This window comes from Pan paniscus, chromosome 8 (assembly GCF_029289425.2).
Source record: "Pan paniscus chromosome 8, NHGRI_mPanPan1-v2.0_pri, whole genome shotgun sequence".
Classification (NCBI taxonomy): Eukaryota; Metazoa; Chordata; class Mammalia; order Primates; family Hominidae; genus Pan; species Pan paniscus.
This window is the reverse complement of record NC_073257.2, coordinates 122,973,786-122,988,689: the sequence shown is the minus strand read 5'-3', so window position 1 is coordinate 122,988,689 and position 14,904 is coordinate 122,973,786. Positions and strand designations below refer to the sequence as shown.

Genomic DNA, 14,904 nt, shown 5'->3' with positions numbered 1-14,904 from the left:
CCCTGACCCCTTACTTGGCTGTGATAGGCAACTTGTTTTCTCCAGGGAGCTGATGGATCCTACCAAGGGCTGAGGAAACATTGATCTTCAACCCTAATCACGGAAGGCTTTCTGATTGGCAGGCACTAAGCGCAGCCCAGGGGCAAGAAGCAAGGCTGGGCCCCTCTGCTCTGGACAACACCACTTCTGGAGTGCCCAGTAAGGACTGTTGTATTTGTACATGACAGAAACCGGCCAAATGGCAAAATGCCATACAGGTCACCCCGCCCTAGGCTTTTGGCCTTTCTCCTGAACATGCTAAAAGGAGTCATGAGCTGCCACGTGGATTTAATAAACCAGATACCCATGATACAAACCAAGCTGACAAAGTAGTCCCCTAGGAGATCAGAGGTGTGGTCCTCTCCTTTGGAAAACATCTCCCCCTCCACCCACCAGTATAATAGCCCAGCAGCTCGTTGCCCAGGGAGGTATTGGGAGTCCTAGCAAGCCAGAAGGAATGGGCCAGTAGACTAAGGGGCAGTAAGAGCTAATACCGAGGTGGACACAGGATCCAAGTTGAAGGAAAGTTGCTTCCCAAAGCCAAACCCAAAGTGGGAGAACTGCACACCCCCCAATCCTGCCTTCAACACTAGCAATATAATGAATGAGCATTTACCAAAGTTTTCCTGAGCCTGGGGCTGTGCTAAACCCTATGTGTGTATTCTCTGTAGGTACTCTTATTGTCCCCATCCATCAGATGAGGAAACTGAGGCACAGAAAGGCTAAATAACTTGTTTAAGTCTTTGAGGCTTTGCTGCGCAACATGATAGCCACTAAGGACATGCCACTATTGAGCCCTTGAATGTGGCTAGTTTGAACTGGGGTGTGCTGTAAGGAACAGGATGTGCCTGTGTCCCAAATAGCTTCAGATTGTATCCAAACTGTATTATTTGCCTGTCAGTATTAATCTTGTTTCTCTACTGAGCTCTGAGCACATGGAGGACAGGTAATCTCCAGGGCATGGTGCCAGCCACCCCACGTGGCCTTGGTCAGGGTCAGCAGAGAATGACCATGGCAGAGCCCCAAGTGAAATCCTTGCTGCCCCCTGGGGGAGACTCTGTGGGACCAGATTGAATGCACTGACCTTCCTCGGCCCTGCGAGGCAGCGTCACCAGCTCAGTTCTGTGGGAAGAGATGGGGGAAGGGTCTGGGGACACTCGAAGTGGCCCAAACTCTTTCTGCTCGCTACACATGCTCAGCCCCAGGGGGCCCACAGACTCCCTTCAAATCCCAGCTCTGCTTCTCACGTTCTGCCCTTTCTGGTCATGAGATGGGAGGGATGGTGGGCTGCAATGGCAGCTCTGCAAGTGTCACCCTCCCTCCCTGCCTTTCCCGTTAGCCAGAGAAGCTGAGTGTATTAGTCCATTTTCACACTGCTATAAAGACATACCTGAGACTGGGTAATTCATAAACAAAGGAGGTTTAATCGACTCACAGTTCTACATGGCTCAGGAAACTTATAATCATGGCAGAAGGTGAAGGGGAAGCAATCATCCCTTCTTCACAAGGCGGCAGGAGGAAGAGAGCATGCAGGTGGCAGGAGAGAGAGAGCTTGCAGGGGAAACTGTCCCTTATGAAACCATCAGATCTCATGAGAACTTCCTAACTATCATGTGAACAGCATGGGGGAACTGCCCCCATGATCCAATCACCTCCCACCGGGTCCCTCCCTAGACTCATGGGGATTACAATTCAAGATGAGATTTGGGTGAGGACACAGAGCCAAACCATATCACCAAGTGTGAGAATGATGACAGGGTCACAGCCAACTCTGTAGGAAGCCTACAACACCAGTCACCTCCAAGAGATGCCATATTCCACACAGATACACAAATTATGTCTACTAGCTACCCAAGAAAAGTAAAATCAACAGACCAGTGAACACTACATTTTGGGATGCAGCTTGGTGGAGCTGGGGATCTGGATTAGAAAGAAGCAGGGAATGCTCCCCCTGCTCAGCACGGTGCCTGGCGTGTGATGGAAGTTAATGCACACAGCTCATGCCCTGCACATGCTGTTCACTGCCTGGAACAGCTGCCCCACCCGACAAACCCCACCCTTGCATGTTGGGCTCTGGCTGCCCCTCTGTGGAACCATCCATGCCCTCCCACCGGGGAAACGGTGTCTCCCACCTCCATCCCACTGCCACCCGTTATACTGACCCCAGGACAGTGCCCAGCCTGGTGCCACCCTCCCCACTTCTAGGGGAGGATTAGACACGAGGCCCTGCTTGGAGAAGCCTGTTCAGCACCGAAACAAGTACCGTTTTATCTCAAGCTTCCCATTTTTATTCCAAACACAGACTAGAGAAGTTTTATCAAGCACATTCAATCACCACTCTTCCTCCTTTCCTCGCATTCCAACAAATGCGATTTAAGCCTTGGCAGGCTCGAACAAATGGGAATCAAAATTCAAGTCACTTTACAACACATCCTGGAGTTCATTCATCCTCACGTTGATTGCTTCAGTCATCCTTCACCAAGCGTCTTCTGGGAGCCAGGGGCAGTGCTACACCGCGGCATCCCGTGGTGGTCTCTGCCCTCCAGAGGCTGCCAGTCTAATGGGAAACAGCTTGCTGCGTCTTTAGTTGTCTGTCTATATGTCCCTGTGCTATGACAGAAAAATGAACAGAATGCTGTGGGAATACAGATGATGGAGGGAAGGACTAATCTGTCTGGAGGGATCAGAGAGGACTTCACGGAGGAACTGACATGTTAGCTGGATTTTTTTTTTAAATGACAAAGCCAGGTTTATTGCTCTGGGTTGAACCTGTGAAGGTAGGACCTGGGAAGGGGGACAGGGGCAGATGAGATTGGTGACTGTATCTTCCCGGCCATTGCTGGGTTCTCAGCACCCTAGGATCTGCTGCCCAAGGGCCAGGCCCCCAATGAAGTTCTAGGTGAGACCCAGTGCTGGGGGACAGGGTCGTCTTCCTGACAATGCAGCCTGTGGGATCACCTGTAAGGTCCCGTCATGGAGGTGGGGGCTGCAGTGTTGGCCTGTGCTGGGGCCAGAGTCCTCAGGAAGGTGTCTTGTTGGAGGAGGTGGCAGCAGCCGCCCCTTTCTTCTTGGTCGGGGCCTTCAGCAGTGCCAGCTTCTTGGGCAGGCTGTTGCTGGCTTTCATCACCACGGCATGTTCGATCTTCTTCCAGATCCTGACTTCTAGATTCTTCTTAAGCTTTTGCTGCTGACCGACGCACGCCTTCTTGGGAGCTGTAACACGACCGTCTTTCCTGCGGCCCCGGTTCCTTTCAGAGGCCGCCGCTGCCTCTTAGCTGGCTTGGGCGCCTGGAACTTGCGCTGCCCCTGCGCTAGGATCCCGCACGCAGCGGAAGAGGCCAGCTGGATCTTAAAGGATAAGAAGAAAGGAAGAGATGTTCCAGGCAAAGGGAACACACATGAGAATGCAAGTATGTAGGAAAGAGCACTGTGAATTCCGAACACAATGAGAAAAATTCCACACACCTGGACTGTAAGGTGCACGTGCAGGAGTATTGCTGATGAGGCCAGGGAGAAAAGTTGGGTCCACGTGTTGAAGGGCTATGTGTGTTGCTGTAGGTGGCAGGGAGCTGATGGTATCTATTTTGTAGAAAATTAACTCTGGGCAGGGTGCAGTGGCTCATGCCTGTAGTCCCAGCACTTTGGGAGGCCGAGGAGGGCGGATCACGAGGTCAAGAAATCAAGACAATCTTGGTCAACATGGTGAAACCCCGTCTCTACCAAAAATACAAAAATTAGCTGAGCATAGTGGCGGGCGCCTGTAGTCCCAGCCACTCAGGAGGCTGAGGCAAGAGAATCGTTTGAACCCGGGAGGAGAAGGGTGCAGTGAGCCGAGATTGTGCCACTGCACTCCAGCCTGGCGATAGAGTGAGACTTTGTCTCAAAAAAAAATTTTTTTTTTCACTCCGAAAGCTGGGTGAAAAGCAAGACCATTCTGGAGTGCATACGGTGCCCTACTGGGTACAGCATATTGGACCCTTGCAGAAGAGCATTGACTTTTTATGTTAAAGGTCTGTTTGCTACAGACTAGACAGATAGGAGTGGGGAAATTAATCTCCTAAATAGGGGATGGCACAGGTGTCCCCACTCCTGCCTCCCATGGCCATGACAGGCATTGCTAATCAATCACAGCACTACTTTCTGGTGAGTCTGGTCTTGGCCCCAGATTCTTCCTAATACAGAGCTCCATGTTACTACCACAATTTAGCCGAGGAGGCACATGAAATGAAGCATATTTTCCATTATTACACCAGGGAAATAAGCCTATTATTGACGTTAGTCCAAACTAAGCAACATCAGCTAGTAAAGCTTAATGTAAAAGTTCCTAAGAAGTACTATTCAAAATAAACACAATGAGTTGGAGGGGAAGAATCAAGTTCATAGCCTTGAGAAAGTAGCATTTAAAAGTGACCAGGGGTGGGGGGGGTCTTGGGCCTCGAGATTAATTTTTTTCCAACGCAGCAGACCCACAGGTTAATCATCATAAAGCTGTCACTCTCTCCACCCTGCACTTGGAGATGATAAGAAATGTTCAAGGTCTTGCCACCGCAGGTTTTGCCTTCCAATTTCCCCTTTCACCTGCAGGAGAAGGGAGTTGCAAAGTGCAATGTAAAAAAGAAATCAATTAGGATTCCTAAAGTGGGTGAGGGGCCAGCCATATTCCTGGTCCAGCCCAAAAAGTCAGCTGTTCCCCTGGCTAGAACGAGGCAAGAATCCATCTGGCCATGGCCCCCTGCCCTGTCTCAGTCCAGAATTCCAGAAGGACAGCAAGGCTCAAGTTCTGAAGATCCGGGCTTTGTGCTTCAGGGGTGGCCTTTGGCAAGGAAACGGGACAAGCAAATACCACATTGGTCTTTTGATCCTCTGTGCTTGACCTCTGCCCAGGGCCTCCATTTCCTTTTCACACCTCCCAGCTCCACCCCCAAAAAGCAGAAGAAAAGCAATACTGGCCCCTGGGGTTCCCACTACCAAGTGCCCAGAAAAGCTGGAAAGGTGCAGGGAGAAGGAGTCCCACCCCATTCCCCTGAGCACGCCTCCACCTTCTGTGCAGGGCCCCACAAACAACTGTCTATTTGCTTCCTCTTCACCTAAGTAGGAGGCCCCAGCAGCTATGGCTGGTCCCTAATAGGGTGGGAGCCCAGCTCCCCAGACCCTAAGTCAGCCGGCATCTGTGAATCCTGAAGTTCCCTGACCCACAACGAAAACCCACAAGGACCCAGCAAGCGGGGCAGGACACTGGAAATCTCATCCAGTGTGGACTTTAGAACTGGAAGACATGCATGGGAGGGAGGGTCCTTCTAGACCAGGACTGAGTCCCCAACCCCCTAGAGGCTGAATCCTTAACCCCAGCCTCAGCTTCCTCCTCTACAAAATGAGAATTCTAATACTGACTTTGCAAGCTTATTGGAAGTATTAAAAACTGGGTACAGGAGGAGCCACCTAACAGAGTAGTTGGCACACAGCAGGAGCTCAGCACATGCACAGCTACTAGCTGGACCATCTGCCTAGACCATGTGAATGGCAGGAGGCCTGGAGCTGTGGCTCATTCGTACTGGGTGGTGGAGAGGTTGCTGTTTTCACTACCAAGTGAAGCTTCTGCCATGGAGCGTTCAATCCCTCATCCAAGGTCACCCCTGAGGCCCATGAAATTTCAAGGAGATTCTGTAGGATTAGGAACAGAAGGAACTGGGCCAGCCTCCAACCAGCCTTTGCCTCTAGGGCAGTGGCCTTTGTGAGACACACTCACTGCCAGCACCCCCACCTCCCGGGCCACCTGAATGCCTGGCAGTGTTTGTTTTCCTCTAAGCATGACCAGGTCCACCCCAGAGCTGGGCAATCATTCAGGGAGTTCCCACAGCATCTGCCTAATATATGCGCCCCTATCACGTCAACCTCAGGCTGGGGTGGGACAGTCTGGGTAAATGACTTAATAGCAGGACAGTCACATGCCTGATATTCACTGTACCTTCCTCCCTTTCCAGCTTTCCAGCCTCAGCCTGGACTCATGATACAGAGACCCACATATCCCGCGGCAAAGGGGTTCCCCAAGCCATTCCGCTTTGGCCCCAAATACACCCAGCAAACTGAAAGCTCCTCAGATGGTTGTCTCCACCCTATTTAGGGACCATCTTATGCTCTTGGCACTCACTCTGGGAGACTATGCTGTATCCCACGCAGCTTATCCAAAAAGGATCTTCCCATTTCATCAAACTTTCCCTGAAAGCACTTGGGTAAACATTGCCTGTGACATTAAATTTCCAGTGGATTTTTTTGTGTGTGTTCCCTACAGATGGGGCTCTAGACAGCTGCCCATTGCTTAATACTGCTAAGGTGCCAAGGTAATTTCCTTCTTAGAAACTCACAGCCCCACAAATGCCAGCCATTGTCCAGATGATGCCAGGTCAGACTCCGGCCCACGGCGGCAGCTTCTCTTAATCCCCTTTCACTGCTGAAAGGACACGCATATCTCCAAGTCATTGCAGCTTGCAAAATGCTTTCCCAGCTTGATCTCTTTTGGCCAAAGTTCTGGGATTTTGGGTGGGCAGAAGGCATCATCTTCCTCCTACAACTGAGAAAACAAATGGGCAGAAAAGTAGCCCAGGGGCCCATGGAGCTAGAAGTGGCAGAGAAATGGCAAGGATGTCTCTTGGCAGATCCAGAACACAACAGACATGTCTGTGCCTTGAATTTTTAAACTATTTACATAGTATTTAAGCTTCTTTGGCTGCAAGTTGAAAGAGATAACAGATGGGACCCTCTGGTAAAGAGAGAGGTGAAGATTGGGCAAGATACGTAGAGAGAGGGGAAATCTGCAGCAAGAAATAGTTTTGATAGTATGAATACAGACCATACATTGAGCACTTACTACATACTTCACATCCATCATCACATTCTACCCAACTTGTGAGAGGATATCATCCCCATTTTACAGCTGAGAAAACTGAGGCTCAGAGAAGAGAAGTGACTGTGCAGATACTCACCCAGTAAATGGAAAAGCCTGATACACACCCATGTTTGTCTGAACCCCTGACGCATCACATCAGTCACTACGCCGCTCCAGTTGCAGCCCGGTTCTGCCCCTTCCAGCTCCATGGGGCGCTGGGCTGTTTTTCTGGCCCTTTCTGTTTCCTCAATTGTAGGAGGCAGATCATGCCTTCTGCCCAACCCAACTCCCAGAACTTTGACCAAAAGAGATCAAGGTGGAAAAGCATTTTGTAAACCTGCAATGAACTGGAACTACCAAGCATCTCCCGGCCTTCCTGCTGAATCAGAGCAGATTCCTCCAACGGAGGATCTTGCCCCTCTTTTCTCCCACCACTCTACAGGGCACTGGTTCCTCCTCTTTTTCTTGGAAATGCTTCTAAAATCAACAAGATCATCGGCATCGAGCCCCAGTCATGCCAACATCAGGCGCCTGGAACCCTGAGCCCTGCAGGTCGGTCATTCTCATCGGCCCCCTCACATGATCCAGAGCGATTACTTGCTTAAAATTCAAAGCCAGGTTGCACAGGGCCCCCAACGTGGGAAAATGTCATGATTTTTCCCATGTGAACAAGTGACACAAAATATGAAAATAGCAGAGGGACTCCACCCCACCCCTGATTGGTCTCGCACAGCTAAAAAGGAGAACACGGTTTTACGACGGGACAAGATCAACAATGAATTGGCTTGTAGGGAGGAAAAGAAATGATATAATATTTTCTTGAGCTAAAGGGACTAAAAATAGTGTGAGGTTTTCCAAGTGATGGTGGTGGTGGTACTTCGGGATGTGGCTGCCAATCGTATATTGCAACAGCTATTGGCATGTTCAGAGCTGTTCACAGGGACTGGCTGCTCACCCAGCTCCAGGAACAAGGAACAAGCAGAGGTCCGCCTGTCCCCATTATTGTACCTTTGCTCCTGCAGTGCCCCTCCCTGAAATGCCCTTCCTTCAGCCCACGCTGAATCCAGACATCCCATGTCCTGAGCTCCAGCCAGCTACTCTAGGCGGCATTTCTCAAACATTTTCCCCAAATCACTCCAACAGCAGAGGAGAATTTGCAGGGGGCTGGGTGAAGGGTGAAATTTGAGACTTGTCTGTCGACACCAACACAAGCATTAAATTTCCTCCAAATCTCAGTTTCATCCTGAGAATTCATGAATGTCATTTACCTTAAAAAGTTTAAACTTATTTTAGTATTTAAAAATCAGTTTGTTTCCTGATGTCACAGTTATATGGTTATTCAGAAGGGCTGTTTGCCTTGTGCCATCAAGAGCTTCTTGGCCCAATGCTGCCAGTGTGGAGTGCCCCTCAGCGACAAAACAAAGGCCTTTGCTGAGGACCTCAGAGCTCCTGTGGCCATTGAGGCAACTCATTCATTCATCCATCAATTCATTCATTTATTCATCCAATAGGTATTTACCAAACTCCTCCTCAATGCCTACTATCAGGGATACAGCAGGAAGGAGTCCAACCCTCCAGGAACCCCATCTCATGGAGGAGAAAGACAAGGAGACTGTGTGTCACAGCCTGGTGACAAGTGCTCCAGCAGAGACTAATTATAGGGGCTTTGGAAACTGGGCACCGGGGCTCAGGAAAGCCTTCCTTGCAGGGAAGGTGCACGCCAGGCTACAACCCAGCCTAACAGAGAACAGCCATGTGTCACAGGGCAAGCCGGTTAACCACGCAGTTTCTTCATCTGTGAAATGGGTATAATAGAATCATATGGTTTTCATGAGGATTAAATGTATTCAATTAAAGCAGTGCAAAGTGCTTACTATGGCACCTGATCCATACTGTGTTCAATAAATATTACCTATTGAGCTGGGACCTGAGGAATGGGTGGAATTGGGACGTGGGGGTGAAAGAGGAGAAGGAGGGAAAAAGAGAAGAGTATGTTTCAAACACAAGGAACAGCATGCTTAAGAACAAATATTCAATACATATTTCTTGAATGAATACATTCTATAAGGGAAATTAGAGTAATGCAATCTTGATAAGCCACACCCTTTGTCTATTGTTTCCTGGTGAGTGTGTGTAGGTGGCACTGAGTGGCACCTGAGCCAGGCACCCAAAGGCAAGTCCACTGCACTTTTCTAAGCAGGATATGAACTCCTTAAGGGCAGAGATCGCATCTTTCCCCTCTTGGGATCCCACATTTCTGAGCCAGGGTGAGCTGCAGGGTCTTATTTTTTTATCTCCAGGGGTGACTCATTCACCCCTCTCCTCCCTCTTTTGGCTATTTCACCACCACTTCCATCCTGGGGAAAGGCCTTGGCCAAGATCATTGGAGAGAACCAGGTGTCCCACTTCATGGAAGGACCTGAGTAATGCAGGCTGGGGGCAAACAGCCCTGGATTTGTATTCAAGTCCTAGCTCTGCCAGCAGGAGGCTCTGGGTCCTTGGCTGAGTCACCTGGGACACCAGTCCAGAGATGGTTCTCCCATGAGGAGCAGACTTCAGAGGTTTTGATGGGAAAGGATGACTAACCATCCCAGTTCTCCCTGGACTGAGAGGTTTTCTGGGATTTGGGACTTTCAGTGCCAAAACCAGGAAGGCCCAAGGCAAACAGAGATGAAGTGGTCACCCTACAAGGTGGCCCCAGGGAAACCATTCTCACTCCCAAACTTGTTTCTCCTCTCCCACATTCTGCCCCCTCTACCTCCCCAGACCTGAGTCGCAAGTCAGTACCAAATAGCATCAGAGTCCTTTAGCTTCTTCGCTGACTCATGGATCTGTGTCTTTGCAGGAGAAGGAGAGAGGATGAGGAAGAAAAAGCGTCTGGCATTGCCTCCATGATGCTTCCACACTCGAGGTTGGCATCAATACTCTGTTTGAGGGGGAGGACTGGGCCACATTCTCTCAGAGAGTCCATGTAGGGCCAAAACCAGCTAGCCAGGGTGCTGGCAAGGCAAGGGAATGGAGAGATTGGTCCACTCTGCTCTCAAGAGGTCAGGGTGATGGAATTTATGACCTCTGGTGGCGCTGAGCCCACCACTCCTCCCCATGAGGGCTAATTGGACTGGTCAGTCTGATGCTGACCCGCTAGGCAGAGTGTGGGCAGGAGGCTGCAGGGGGGTGTCCTCATCCAGGCCCCAACCCCACCCACACTGGGAAACCCAGGACAGTCCCCTGGGGCCACTTTTCCGATCCCCTTGGCATGCCCACCTCAGAGATCGCAGCAGGCTCCCCGTCATCCCATCCAAGAGACCTCTCGTGCTTTCAATTACCAATCCCCATTTACGTCAAGGTTGAGGCTTGAATGCCAGGCTATATTAGGCCATGCAGAGCCAGGCCTGTTATGCTTTCTCGTTAGCCACATCACATCATATTTTTAGGGGTGGCCAATGCCAGGATGCCAGCTTTCTTCCTGAGTTCCCTAGAACCACCTCCATAAAAATAAATAAATAAATAAAATCACACTTGAAGGTCCAAGGGCCCCTGTAGTTCCCACCACAGTCTGGAAAGGTACCCTCTGCGACCAGGGACAAAGAACTAGATAAATCTGAGGCAATGAGGGACTGTGCCTATTTTTCCATCCCCTGCAGCTGCCTGCATCCACGACCCCAAAGCCCTGCTGAGCCTCTGGTTCCTTGTGGCCCAGTGCAAGAAAACAAAGATCCACGACTCTTGTGGGAACCAAACGCCCTTCCTTGGAGCAGCCTCTTCTGTCCCTCCCTGTCCCTCTGCGGACCCCCAGCACTTCAGTGTGGGGCTCCTGTGCCCTGTCATCCACCATGTCCATCAGCACTGAGGCAAGGAACATTAGAGTTTGCAAAGTGCTGCCTCACCTGTGGTCTCCTTAGACTAACCTTTGGAGTGGGGTGGTAGGATACCCATTTTACAGATGAAAAAGTAGAGACAGTGGAAGGGGAGATGGTGTGCTCAAGTCAGGAAGACAGTAAATAGGAGGGTCAGAGCCTCTTTGCACGGCCCCAGGGGCTCGGCTCAGGGGCCAGGCCCAGCTGCCTATACAAGTCTACACACTTGGTAACCCAGGAGGAGCTGCTGTACATTTGAGTTCCTTTCCCAAAAGTACACTCCTGGAGGTAAGAAGCCCTGGAAGCACTGTGCCCTCTGTACTGCACTCCCTTCCCAGCCTCCTCATGCCCAGGACAGGCAGCTTCCATAGGGCTGGGGACTGGGGCAGCCGAGAGGGAAGAAGTGCTCTCTGTGACTTTCCACTTGCTCTCCTCCCCCAATTTTATAGTGACTCTCTCTCTCTCTCCCCCTCCATCTCTCTGTCTCTCCCTCATACACACACACACACACACACACACACACACACACACACAGAAGCACATCTGGGATCCAGCAAGAGACCCCAGACCATCTCAGGTGGGGGATGGAGGGGCAGGGTCACTCCTCTAGTGAGCTGTAAGTTTCTTCCCTGGTCAATAATTGAGCATGCTGCCAATGTGCTGGGGCCTATAGTTGAGGAGGGGCTCCCACGGAGGCGCAGCGGGCAAGCTGAGGCAGAGGTGGTAGGAATCAGGGCTGCTGCTTTGAGAGCAAGGCTGGGTCTTCCTGCCTCCATGAGATCCTGAGGATACGGCTGCAGACAGTAGAGGATCAGGGACCAACTCCAGGTCCCCTCCATGCTTCCCATCCAAGAAGAATAAGGGAAAGTCCTTTGCCCATAGCTCTTTGGCCATTAGCCCCTCTATGTCCTTCAGACCCCATGGGGCAGGACACAGACCACCTAACAGAACTGGCCCAAGAGAAGGGCTGGCCCAGGGGAAGGACCCCACATCACCAGGGCAATGGACCTTGGTTAAATGGCCGTGGTTCCTTCCAAGTCTCTAGCTCCACCTCAGGCCATGAACCCAGGTCCATTCTCAGTAAAGCTAATGGGCCACATGAACCTTTCTCGGACAAAGAAGCAAAGTTCTAGCCTCCTTATTTCACTGGACCCCCACTCCCTGGGCCACCCCACCCACACCTCTCCTCCCACCCCTAACTTCTGCCCTCAGGCTCTTCCTTCACACCTACTGGCCAACCCCATCACCATGGCAGCAAGGGCCCAAGGGTCAACAAGGCCATACCAAACACCCTCAACATGCAGGCACTGTGATAGATCTCAGGTGGGGAGCGGGATAGGCACAGCCTTGACCCACCCAGCAGTTTCAGGCTAGAGAGGGAGGAAAGGCTTACATAGACCAATAAATAATAAATAATCAAATAATATGGCAAGACAAGGATCCAGAATACATTCCCTTTCGTGGTGTGATGAAGCAGCCCAAAAAGACTGTAAATGGGAAACACGGAGGAATTTGGTGAGTCAGTGACACCCCAGCTGATTTTGGAAAGACAAAAGAAATGTGGTCCCCAACATTCCTCTCTTCCTCGAGACAGACATTCCTCATTCCTCAGGTGAATGAGGAACCCAGGTGTGCAGACTTCAGGGTCCACACATTTGACCACAATGCTCCTTTATTTTTCCTGGATTCATGTACACACATAGATGATTTACAGAGATTATTGGCATTTACAGAGTCTTGTGTCCAAATACTGTTGCATAGTTCTGAAAGCTGAACTTCTGTAGAAATGTGAGGGGAATAAAGCAGAATATTTAAGTGCAGAAAGCTGGCAGCCCAAATGACCTATGCTCTCAGCTCATCTGGCTTCACTTTGCCAACTAGATCAAATAATGTCCCCAAAATGCAATGCACAAAAATACATACACATTCCAACGATGTCTAAACCCATTTCTGGAAGGTTTCACCATGAAATAAGTCACTTGGTGGCAACAGCTCCTGTTACAGGACAGCCAGGATTTGGGCCATGCCTCTGGGACGATGACGGTGTTGTGCTATTTGTAGAGCCAGGAAATAGTTGTGAGAACAACCATTCTGTCCTCTTTAGAAACATGCAAATGGTAAGTTGGACCCTGAGACTGGAAGCCCAGACGGTCAGAAGTCCTCTACCTCCTATCCAATAACATAAAAGAATCCCAGAAATCGATGGATAACTGAAAGTTCCTCCCACCCTCCCAAGGAGTTGTTCCAAGTAACCTTATATACTCGACCTGTTGGTCCCCATAGGATAGCACGTGGGTTATGGGTCTCTGACCTTGGTTTGATGGACTCTAGATAAGTTCAAAGAACCGTTTAAGGCAGTGTCAACATAGTTTGAATTAGAAAGTTGATCATAACACAAGGACAAGGTGACACCCAACTAAAGAAGCAAAACAAAGAAATTCACTTCAAATTCACACAATCTTTGAGCATATTGATGAGGTGACTTTGACCCAAAGGTCACAGGACTGTATCTGTCAGGACTTCCTTGTTGTAAGTGACAGAAAACTCAACTCAGATTGGCTTAATTAAAAGAATGGGAATGTACTGGCTCATGAAATTTTTTAAAAGTCTAGAGATAGGTCTCACTTCACACACAACTAGATTAAGGACTCAATTGGTGTCATTAGGGCTCCATTTCTTTTCCTCTTTAAGAGCTCTTCCATCTTCCATGGTGGCCTAGGTCGTGGATGGACATGGCACATCCAGTGGGAAAAAACACTGCCTCTTTCTCAACAATTCCATTGAAAGTCTTCTGGAAACTTATTGGCTCTGACCGATTCAGGGATGGGCCCCTGACCCATTCATTGTGGTCACAGTGGGGGATACACTGGCAGGCTACAAACCTGGGCTTAGCTCATAGAGTCACCTTGGAGCCCACCCCAAACACACTGATTGAGAGTAATACATAGATGGGAGTGAGGCTATTGCCAGAAGAGAGAATGATGGCTGGGGAGGCAAACCACATACATTCACCACATAACAAGCAGGTTGATTTTCATGCGTGGCCTCCATCCCACACATGACCCTGATGAGCTACAGGCTGAATCCAATCCCCTCAATACCATCACCATGGTTCTCTCTGCCCCAGTGAAAAGAGGTTGCTGGGAGTGCTGCAGAAAAGCAGGCAATATGCAGAAGGTACAAGAAAGTCTCCAACCCCACAAAGAGCCTGGAGCTGACACCTCACAAAGAGTGTCTCATGTCTACTGCTTCCATCAATTTTGCTCCCATCCTGCTCCCAGGCAGGGAAATGGTCCAGATCGCATCTGCAAAGCTGAGACCAGCAGAGTCTGAGTCATCCCTGCTTCATGATAGTAGCAGCCCAGGGCTGGGTCAGAGAAAATGTGCATAAGACATTCTCCATTGTATTGCTGGGACAGAGAGTGAGGAATCATTATCACCAAATAGGTATCATCATCATCATCATCATCACTAAGAGGAGACAAAACCCAGAAGACAACAACAGCATGTGCCAAATACAAACCAAAACAATTAAGAACTGAGAGAGGAAGTGATCGCATTAGTCATCAGGACAACTGAAGTAAGATTGGACAGCACAAGGCAAGTGAGTTGTGGTGAGTGATTCAGGACTAACACTGCGAACAGTGAGCACACACCAGAGCTGCTGCAGATAAGCAAGGGCAGTGATGGGGTGCCAAGACCCTACCCGACCCAGGCCACACAACAGAGAACCCAGAAGAAGTGGCTATGAATACATGCCCAAGTGACCCTGACTTTGAGGCAGGGATCCATGGAGGTTCCATGGAGGGTGGCATGGAGGACAGGAGTCACCCAGAGAGCAAATCAAAGGCTGACCTTTGTTGCTGCACACACAAAGGATGACCAGGAATGGTACTGTCAAGCCCTGAGCCATATGAGCTTATTAGTTCTCACCCCTTTCTCCTTTCTGGTTCTTCCCTACAGATCCAGGGCCATCCTTACTTAATGAGCTGAGACCACCTTTTGCCTCCAGCCTAAAAGCTGGGACAAGAACACCTTCCTCCAATTCCACTGTCCTGAGCACTGGCAAACTCCTAGATCAGGGTTCTGTTTTCAATCCCTCTCTCTGTGTTTAAAAGCTAAGAC

General features: G+C 49.9%; 1 pseudogene; it reads right to left on the bottom strand.

The window, feature by feature from the left end:
* Positions 1-2,118: 2,118 nt before the first annotated feature.
* Positions 2,119-7,131, bottom strand: LOC129393142 (leydig cell tumor 10 kDa protein homolog; annotated as a pseudogene).
* Positions 7,132-14,904: the final 7,773 nt, after the last annotated feature.